The sequence below is a fragment of the Anas platyrhynchos genome, chromosome 31 (assembly GCF_047663525.1).
Source record: "Anas platyrhynchos isolate ZD024472 breed Pekin duck chromosome 31, IASCAAS_PekinDuck_T2T, whole genome shotgun sequence".
In the NCBI taxonomy this organism is placed as follows: domain Eukaryota; kingdom Metazoa; phylum Chordata; class Aves; order Anseriformes; family Anatidae; genus Anas; species Anas platyrhynchos.
Genome location: NC_092617.1, coordinates 1,212,399 through 1,222,412, shown reverse-complemented (window position 1 = coordinate 1,222,412; position 10,014 = coordinate 1,212,399).

The following is a 10,014-nucleotide window of genomic DNA, read 5'->3' as shown; positions in this document are numbered from 1 at the left end:
AAGCCTTCCTTTGGGGGCACATTTGCATGGTCCAAAGGGGCTTGCAACGCGTTTTCTGGGGCCCGGTTTTTCCGCCTTCTCCCATGTCGGCTAGGGATATATTTAGGGTTGCTCAGAAAAAGCGAACCCGGAGGGTCCAGTTGCATGTGGGGCTGCGTAAAGGCTCCCCTGGGGAGTTCACTTGTACCCAAAGCCTTCCTTTGGGGGCACTTTTGGATAGGCGAAAAACGCTCGCAACGCATTTCCTGGGGCCTGATTTTTCACTCGTCTCCGATGCCGGCTAGTGTTATGTTTAGGGATGTTCGGAAACAGCGAACCCGGAGGGTCCAGTTGCATGTGGAGCTGCGTAAAGGCTCCCCTGGGGAGTTCTCTTGTACCCAAAGCCTTCCTTTGGGGGCACTTTTGGATGGTCCAAAGGGGCTCGCAACGCATTTCCTGGGGCCTGATTTTTCACTCGTCTCCGATGACGGCTAGGGCTACGTTTAGGATTGCTCAGGAAAAGCGAACCCGGAGGGTCCAGTTGCATGTGGGGCTGCGTAAATGCTCCCCTGGGGAGTTCACTTGTACCCAAAGCCTTCCTTTGGGGGCACTTTTGGATGGTCCAAAAGGGCTTGGAACGCATTTCCTGGGGCCTCATTTTTCACTCGTCTCCGATGACGGCTAGGGCTATGTTTAGATTTGCTCAGGAACAGCGAACCCGGAGGGTCCAGTTGCATGTGGGGCTGCGTAAAGGCTCCCCTGGGGAGTTCTCTTGTACCCAAAGCCTTCCTTTGGGGACACTTTTGGATGGGCGAAAAGGGCTCGCAACGCATTTCCTGGGGCCTGATTTTTCACTCGTCTTCGATGCCGGCTAGGGCTATGTTTAGGGATGTTCGGAAACAGCGAACCCGGAGGGTCCAGTTGCATGTGGGGCTGCGTAAAGGCTCCCCTGGGGAGTTCACTTGTACCCAAAGCCTTCCTTTGGGGGCACTTTTGGATGGTCCAAAGGGGCTTGAAAAGCCTTTTCTGGGGCCCGGTTTTTCAGTCTTCTCCCATGCCGGCTAGGGATATATTTAGGGTTACTCGGAAAATTCGAACCCGGAGGGTCCAGTTGCATGTGGGGCTGCGTAAAGGCTCCCCTGGGGAGTTCTCTTGTACCCAAAGCCTTCCTTTGTGGGCACTTTTGGATAGGCGAAAGGGGCTCGCAACGCATTTCCCGGAGCCTGATTTTTCACTCGTCTCCGATGACGGCTAGGGATACGTTAAGATTTGCTCAGGAACAGCGAACCCGGAGGGTCCAGTTGCATGTGGGGCTGCGTAAAGGCTCCCCTGGGGAGTTCACTTGTACCCAAAGCCTTCCTTTGGGGGCACTTTTGCATGGTCCAAAGGGGCTTGCAATGCGTTTTCTGGGGCCCGGTTTTTAAGCCTTCTCCCATGTCGGCTAAGGATATATTTAGGGTTGCTCAGAAAAAGCGAACCCGGAGGGTCCAGTTGCATGTGGGGCTGCGTAAAGGCTCCCCTGGGGAGTTCACTTGTACCCAAAGCCTTCCTTTGGGGGCACTTTTGCATGGTCCAAAGGGGCTTGCAACGCATTTTCTAGGGCCCGGTTTTTCAGTCTACTCCCATGCCGGCTAGGGATATATTTAGGGTTACTCGGAAAATTCGAACCGGGAGGGTCCAGTTGCATGTGGGGCTGCGTAAAGGCTCCCCTGGGGAGTTCACTTGTACCCAAAGCCTTCCTTTGGGGGCACTTTTGCATGGTCCAAAGGGGCTCGCAACGCATTTCCTGGGGCCTGATTTTTCAGTCGTCTTCGATGCCAGCTAGGGCTATGTTTAGGGATGTTCGGAAACAGCGAACCCGGAGGGTCCAGTTGCATGTGGGGCTGCGTAAAGGCTCCCCTGGGGAGTTCACTTGTACCCAAAGCCTTCCTTTGGGGGCACTTTTGGATGGTCCAAAGGGGCTTGAAACGCGTTTTCTGGGGCCCGGTTTTTCAGCCTTCTCCCATGTCGGCTAGGGATATATTTAGGGTTGCTCAGAAAAAGCGAACCCGGAGGGTCCAGTTGCATGTGGGGCTGCGTAAAGGCTCCCCTGGGGAGTTCACTTGTACCCAAAGCCTTCCTTTGGGGGCACTTTTGGATGGGCGAAAAGGGCTCACAACGCATTTCCTGGGGCCTGATTTTTCAGTCGTCTTCGATGCCAGCTAGGGCTATATTTAGGGATACTCGGAAACAGCGAACCCGGAGGGTCCAGTTGCATGTGGGGCTGCGTAAAGGCTCCCCTGGGGAGTTCACTTGTACCCAAAGCCTTCCTTTGGGGGCACTTTTTGATGGTCCAAAGGGGCTCGCAACGCCTTTCCTGGGGCCTGATTTTTCACTCGTCTCCGATGACACCTAGGGATACGTTTAGGTTTGATCAGGAACAGCGATCCCGGAGGGTCCAGTTGCATGTGGGGCTGCGTAAAGGCTCCCCTGGGGAGTTCACTTGTACCCAAAGCCTTCCTTTGGGGGCACTTTTGCATGGTCCAAAGGGGCTCGCAACGCATTTCCTGGGGCCTGATTTTTCAATCGTCTCCGATGACGGCTAGGGCTATGTTTAGGTTTGCTCAGGAAAAGCGAACCCGGAGGGTCCAGTTGCATGTGGGGCTGCGTAAAGGCTCCCCTGGGGAGTTCTCTTGTACCCAAAGCCTTCCTTTGTGGGCACTTTTGGATGGGCGAAAAGTGCTCGCAACGCATTTCCTGGGGCCTGATTTTTCAGTCGTCTTCGATGCCAGCTAGGGCTATGTTTAGGGATGTTCGGAAACAGCGAACCCGGAGGGTCCAGTTGCATGTGGGGCTGCGTAAAGGCTCCCCTGGGGAGTTCACTTGTACCCAAAGCCTTCCTTTGGGGGCACTTTTGGATGGTCCAAAGGGGCTTGAAACGCGTTTTCTGGGGCCTGATTCTTCAGTCGTCTCCGATGCCGGCTAGTGTTATGTTTAGGGATGTTCGGAAACAGCGAACCCGGAGGGTCCAGTTGCATGTGGGGCTGCGTAAAGGCTCCCCTGGGGAGTTCACTTGTACCCAAAGCCTTCCTTTGGGGGCACTTTTGCATGGTCCAAAGGGGCTCGCAACGCATTTCCTGGGGCCTGATTTTTCACTCGTCTCCGATGACGGCTAGGGCTACGTTTAGATTTGCTAATGAAAATCGAACCCGGAGGGTCCAGTTGCATGTGGGGCTGCGTAAAGGCTCCCCTGGGGAGTTCTCTTGTACCCAACGCCTTCCTTTGGGGGCACTTTTGGATGGTCCAAAGGGGCTCGCAACGCATTTCCTGGGGCCTGATTTTTCACTCGTCTCCGATGACGGCTAGGGCTACGTTTAGGATTGCTCAGGAAAAGCGAACCCGGAGGGTCCAGTTGCATGTGGGGCTGCGTAAAGGCTCCCCTGGGGAGTTCACTTGTACCCAAAGCCTTCCTTTGGGGGCACTTTTGCATGGTCCAAAAGGGCTTGCAATGCGTTTTCTGGGGCCCGGTTTTTCAGCCTTCTCCCATGTCGTCTAGGGATATATTTAGGGTTGCTCAGAAAAAGCGAACCCGGAGGGTCCAGTTGCATGTGGGGCTGCGTAAAGGCTCCCCTGGGGAGTTCACTTGTACCCAAAGCCTTCCTTTGGTGACACTTTTGGATGGGCGATAGGGGCTTGGAACGCATTTCCTGGGGCCTGATTTTTCACTCGTCTCCGATGACGGCTAGGGCTACGTTTAGGTTTGCTCAGGAACAGCGAACCCGGAGGGTCCAGTTGCATGTGGGGCTGCGTAAAGGCTCCCCTGGGGAGTTCTCTTGTACCCAAAGCCTTCCTTTGGGGACACTTTTGGATGGTCCAAAGGGGCTCGCAACTCATTTTCTAGGGCCCGGTTCTTCAGTCTACTCCCATGCCGGCTAGGGATATATTTAGGGTTACTCGGAAAATTCGAACCCGGAGGGTCCAGTTGCATGTGGGGCTGCGTAAAGGCTCCCCTGGGGAGTTCACTTGTACCCAAAGCCTTCCTTTGGGGGCACTTTTGCATGGTCCAAAGGGGCTTGCAATGCGTTTTCTGGGGCCCGGTTTTTCAGCCTTCTCCCATGTCGGCTAGGGATATATTTAGGGTTGCTCAGAAAAAGCGAACCCGGAGGGTCCAGTTGCATGTGGGGCTGCGTAAAGGCTCCCTTGGGGAGTTCACTTGTACCCAAAGCCTTCCTTTGGGGGCACTTTTGGATAGGCGAAAAGGGCTCGCAACGCATTTCTTGGGGCCTGATTTTTCACTCGTCTTCGATGCCGGCTAGTGTTATGTTTAGGGATGTTCGGAAACAGCGAACCCGGAGGGTCCAGTTGCATGTGGGGCTGCGTAAAGGCTCCCCTGGGGAGTTCTCTTGTACCCAAAGCCTTCCTTTGGTGACACTTTTGGATGGGCGATAGGGGCTTGGAACGCATTTCCTGGGGCCTGATTTTTCAGTCGTCTTCGATGACGGCTAGGGCTACGTTTAGGTTTGCTCAGGAACAGCGAACCCGGAGGGTCCAGTTGCATGTGGGGCTGCGTAAAGGCTCCCCTGGGGAGTTCTCTTGTACCCAAAGCCTTCCTTTGGGGTCACTTTTGGATGGGCGAAAAGGGCTTGCAACGCATTTTCTAGGGCCCGGTTTTTCAGTCTACTCCCATGCCGGCTAGGGATATATTTAGGGTTACTCGGAAAATTCGAACACGGAGGGTCCAGTTGCATGTGGGGCTGCGTAAAGGCTCCCCTGGGGAGTTCACTTGTACCCAAAGCCTTCCTTTGGGGGCACTTTTGCATGGTCCAAAGGGGCTTGCAACGCATTTTCTAGGGCCCGGTTTTTCAGTCTACTCCCATGCCGGCTAGGGATATATTTAGGGTTACTCGGAAAATTCGAACCCGGAGGGTCCAGTTGCATGTGGGGCTGCGTAAAGGCTCCCCTGGGGAGTTCACTTGTACCCAAAGCCTTCCTTTGGGGGCACTTTTGGATGGTCCAAAGGGGCTCGCAACGCATTTCCTGGGGCCTGATTTTTCACTCGTCTCCGATGACACCTAGGGATACGTTTAGGTTTGATCAGGAACAGCGATCCCGGAGGGTCCAGTTGCATGTGGGGCTGCGTAAAGGCTCCCCTGGGGAGTTCTCTTGTACCCAAAGCCTTCCTTTGGGGGCACTTTTGGATGGTCCAAAGGGGCTCGCAACGCATTTCCTGGGGCCTGATTTTTCACTCGTCTCCGATGACGGCTAGGGCTACGTTTAGATTTGCTCAGGAACAGCGAACCCGGAGGGTCCAGTTGCATGTGGGGCTGCGTAAAGGCTCCCCTGGGCAGTTCTCTTGTACCCAAAGCCTTCCTTTGGGGGCACTTTTGGATGGTCCAAAGGGGCTCGCAACGCATTTCCTGGGGCCTGATTTTTCAGTCGTCTTCGATGCCAGCTAGGGCTATGTTTAGGGATGTTCGGAAACAGCGAACCCGGAGGGTCCAGTTGCATGTGGGGCTGCGTAAAGGCTCCCCTGGGGAGTTCACTTGTATCCAAAGCCTTCCTTTGGGGGCACTTTTGCATGGTCCAAAGGGGCTTGCAATGCGTTTTCTGGGGCCCGGTTTTTCAGCCTTCTCCCATGTCGGCTAGGGATATATTTAAGGTTGCTCAGAAAAAGCGAACCCGGAGGGTCCAGTTGCATGTGGGGCTGCGTAAAGGCTCCCCTGGGGAGTTCACTTGTACCCAAAGCCTTCCTTTGGGGGCACTTTTGCATGGTCCAAAGGGGCTCGCAACGCATTTCCTGGGGCCCGATTTTTCAATCGTCTCCGATGACGGCTAGGGCTACGTTTAGATTTGCTCAGGAAAAGCGAACCCGGAGGGTCCAGTTGCATGTGGGGCTGCGTAAAGGCTCCCCTGGGGAGTTCACTTGTACCCAAAGCCTTCCTTTGGGGGCACTTTTGCATGGTCCAAAGGGGCTTGCAACGCATTTTCTAGGGCCCGGTTTTTCAGTCTACTCCCATGCCGGCTAGGGATATATTTAGGGTTACTCGGAAAATTCGAACCGGGAGGGTCCAGTTGCATGTGGGGCTGCGTAAAGGCTCCCCTGGGGAGTTCTCTTGTACCCAAAGCCTTCCTTTGGGGGCACTTTTGGATGGTCCAAAGGGGCTCGCAACGCATTTCCTGGGGCCTGATTTTTCACTCGTCTCCGATGACGGCTAGGGCTACGTTTAGGATTGCTCAGGAAAAGCGAACCCGGAGGGTCCAGTTGCATGTGGGGCTGCGTAAAGGCTCCCCTGGGGAGTTCACTTGTACCCAAAGCCTTCCTTTGGGGGCACTTTTGCATGGTCCAAAGGGGCTTGCAATGCGTTTTCTGGGGCCCGGTTTTTCAGCCTTCTCCCATGTCGTCTAGGGATATATTTAGGGTTGCTCAGAAAAAGCGAACCCGGAGGGTCCAGTTGCATGTGGGGCTGCGTAAAGGCTCCCCTGGGGAGTTCACTTGTACCCAAAGCCTTCCTTTGGGGGCACTTTTGGATAGGCGAAAAGGGCTCGCAAAGCATTTCCTGGGGCCTGATTTTTCACTCGTCTCCGATGCCGGCTAGTGTTATGTTTAGGGATGTTCGGAAACAGCGAACCCGGAGGGTCCAGTTGCATGTGGGGCTGCGTAAAGGCTCCCCTGGGGAGTTCACTTGTACCCAAAGCCTTCCTTTGGTGACACTTTTGGATGGGCGATAGGGGCTTGGAACGCATTTCCTGGGGCCTGATTTTTCACTCGTCTCCGATGACGGCTAGGGCTACGTTTAGGTTTGCTCAGGAACAGCGAACCCGGAGGGTCCAGTTGCATGTGGGGCTGCGTAAAGGCTCCCCTGGGGAGTTCTCTTGTACCCAAAGCCTTCCTTTGGGGGCACTTTTGGATGGTCCAAAGGGGCTCGCAACTCATTTTCTAGGGCCCGGTTTTTCAGTCTACTCCCATGCCGGCTAGGGATATATTTAGGGTTACTCGGAAAATTCGAACCCGGAGGGTCCAGTTGCATGTGGGGCTGCGTAAAGGCTCCCCTGGGGAGTTCACTTGTACCCAAAGCCTTCCTTTGGGGGCACTTTTGCATGGTCCAAAGGGGCTTGCAACGCATTTTCTAGGGCCCGGTTTTTCAGTCTACTCCCATGCCGGCTAGGGATATATTTAGGGTTACTCGGAAAATTCGAACCCGGAGGGTCCAGTTGCATGTGGGGCTGCGTAAAGGCTCCCCTGGGGAGTTCACTTGTACCCAAAGCCTTCCTTTGGGGGCACTTTTGCATGGTACAAAGGGGCTCGCAACGCATTTTCTAGGGCCCCGTTTTTCAGTCTACTCCCATGCCGGCTAGGGATATATTTAGGGTTACTCGGAAAATTCGAACCCGGAGGGTCCAGTTGCATGTGGGGCTGCGTAAAGGCTCCCCTGGGGAGCTCACTTGTACCCAAAGCCTTCCTTTGGGGGCACTTTTGGATGGTCCAAAGGGGCTCACAACGCATTTTCTAGGGCCCGGTTTTTCAGTCTACTCCCATGCCGGCTAGGGATATATTTAGGGTTACTCGGAAAATTCGAACCCGGAGGGTCCAGTTGCATGTGGGGCTGCGTAAAGGCTCCCCTGGGGAGTTCACTTGTACCCAAAGCCTTCCTTTGGGGGCACTTTTGCATGGTCCAAAGGGGCTCGCAACGCATTTCCTGGGGCCTGATTTTTCACTCATCTCCGATGACAGCTAGGGCTACGTTTAGGTTTGCTCAGGAACAGCGAACCCGGAGGGTCCAGTTGCATGTGGGGCTGCGTAAAGGCTCCCCTGGGGAGTTCTCTTGTACCCAAAGACTTCCTTTGGGGGCACTTTTGGATGGTCCAAAGGGGCTCGCAACGCATTTCCTGGGGCCTGATTTTTCAGTCGTCTTCGATGCCAGCTAGGGCTATGTTTAGGGATGTTCGGAAACAGCGAACCCGGAGGGTCCAGTTGTATGTGGGGCTGCGTAAAGGCTCCCCTGGGGAGTTCACTTGTACCCAAAGCCTTCCTTTGGGGGCACTTTTGCATGGTCCAAAGGGGCTTGCAATGCGTTTTCTGGGGCCCGGTTTTTCAGCCTTCTCCCATGTCGGCTAGGGATATATTTAAGGTTGCTCAGAAAAAGCGAACCCGGAGGGTCCAGTTGCATGTGGGGCTGCGTAAAGGCTCCCCTGGGGAGTTCACTTGTACCCAAAGCCTTCCTTTGGGGGCACTTTTGGATGGGCGAAAAGGGCTCGCAACGCATTTCCTGGGGCCTGATTTTTCAGTCGTCTTCGATGCCGGCTAGGGCTATTTTTAGGGATACTCGGAAACAGCGAACCCGGAGGGTCCAGTTGCATGTGGGGCTGCGTAAAGGCTCCCCTGGGGAGTTCACTTGTACCCAAAGCCTTCCTTTGGGGGCACTTTTGGATAGGCGAAAAGGGCTCGCAAAGCATTTCCTGGGGCCTGATTTTTCACTCGTCTCCGATGCCGGCTAGTGTTATGTTTAGGGATGTTCGGAAACAGCGAACCCGGAGGGTCCAGTTGCATGTGGGGCTGCGTAAAGGCTCCCCTGGGGAGTTCACTTGTACCCAAAGCCTTCCTTTGGGGACACTTTTGGATGGGCGATAGGGGCTTGGAACGCATTTCCTGGGGCCTGATTTTTCACTCGTCTCCGATGACGGCTAGGGCTACGTTTAGGTTTGCTCAGGAACAGCGAACCCGGAGGGTCCAGTTGCATGTGGGGCTGCGTAAAGGCTTCCCTGGGGAGTTCTCTTGTACCCAAAGCCTTCCTTTGGGGGCACTTTTGGATGGTCCAAAGGGGCTCGCAACTCATTTTCTAGGGCCCGGTTTTTCAGTCTACTCCCATGCCGGCTAGGGATATATTTAGGTTTACTCGGAAAATTCGAACCCGGAGGGTCCAGTTGCATGTGGGGCTGCGTAAAGGCTCCCCTGGGGAGTTCACTTGTACCCAAAGCCTTCCTTTGGGGGCACTTTTGCATGGTCCAAAGGGGCTTGCAACGCATTTTCTAGGGCCCGGTTTTTCAGTCTACTCCCATGCCGGCTAGGGATATATTTAGGGTTACTCGGAAAATTCGAACCCGGAGGGTCCAGTTGCATGTGGGGCTGCGTAAAGGCTCCCCTGGGGAGTTCACTTGTACCCAAAGCCTTCCTTTGGGGGCACTTTTGCATGGTCCAAAGGGGCTCGCAACGCATTTTCTAGGGCCCCGTTTTTCAGTCTACTCCCATGCCGGCTAGGGATATATTTAGGGTTACTCGGAAAATTCGAACCCGGAGGGTCCAGTTGCATGTGGGGCTGCGTAAAGGCTCCCCTGGGGAGTTCACTTGTACCCAAAGCCTTCCTTTGGGGGCACTTTTGCATGGTCCAAAGGGGCTTGCAATGCGTTTTCTGGGGCCCGGTTTTTCAGCCTTCTCCCATGTCGGCTAGGGATATATTTAAGGTTGCTCAGAAAAAGCGAACCCGGAGGGTCCAGTTGCATGTGGGGCTGCGTAAAGGCTCCCCTGGGGAGTTCACTTGTACCCAAAGCCTTCCTTTGGGGGCACTTTTGGATGGGCGAAAAGGGCTCGCAACGCATTTCCTGGGGCCTGATTTTTCAGTCGTCTTCGATGCCGGCTAGGGCTATTTTTAGGGATACTCGGAAACAGCGAACCCGGAGGGTCCAGTTGCATGTGGGGCTGCGTAAAGGCTCCCCTGGGGAGTTCACTTGTACCCAAAGCCTTCCTTTGGGGGCACTTTTGAATGGTCCAAAGGGGCTCGCAACGCATATCCTGGGGCCTGATTTTTCAATCGTCTCCGATGACAGCTAGGGCTACGTTTAGGTTTGCTCAGGAACAGCGAACCCGGAGGGTCCAGTTGCATGTGGGGCTGCGTAAAGGCTCCCCTGGGGAGTTCTCTTGTACCTAAAGCCTTCCTTTCGGGGCACTTTTGGATGGGCGAAAAGGGCTCGCAACGCATTTCCTGGGGCCTGATTTTTCAGTCGTCTTCGATGCCGGCTAGTGTTATGTTTAGGGATGTTCGGAAACAGCGAACCCGGAGG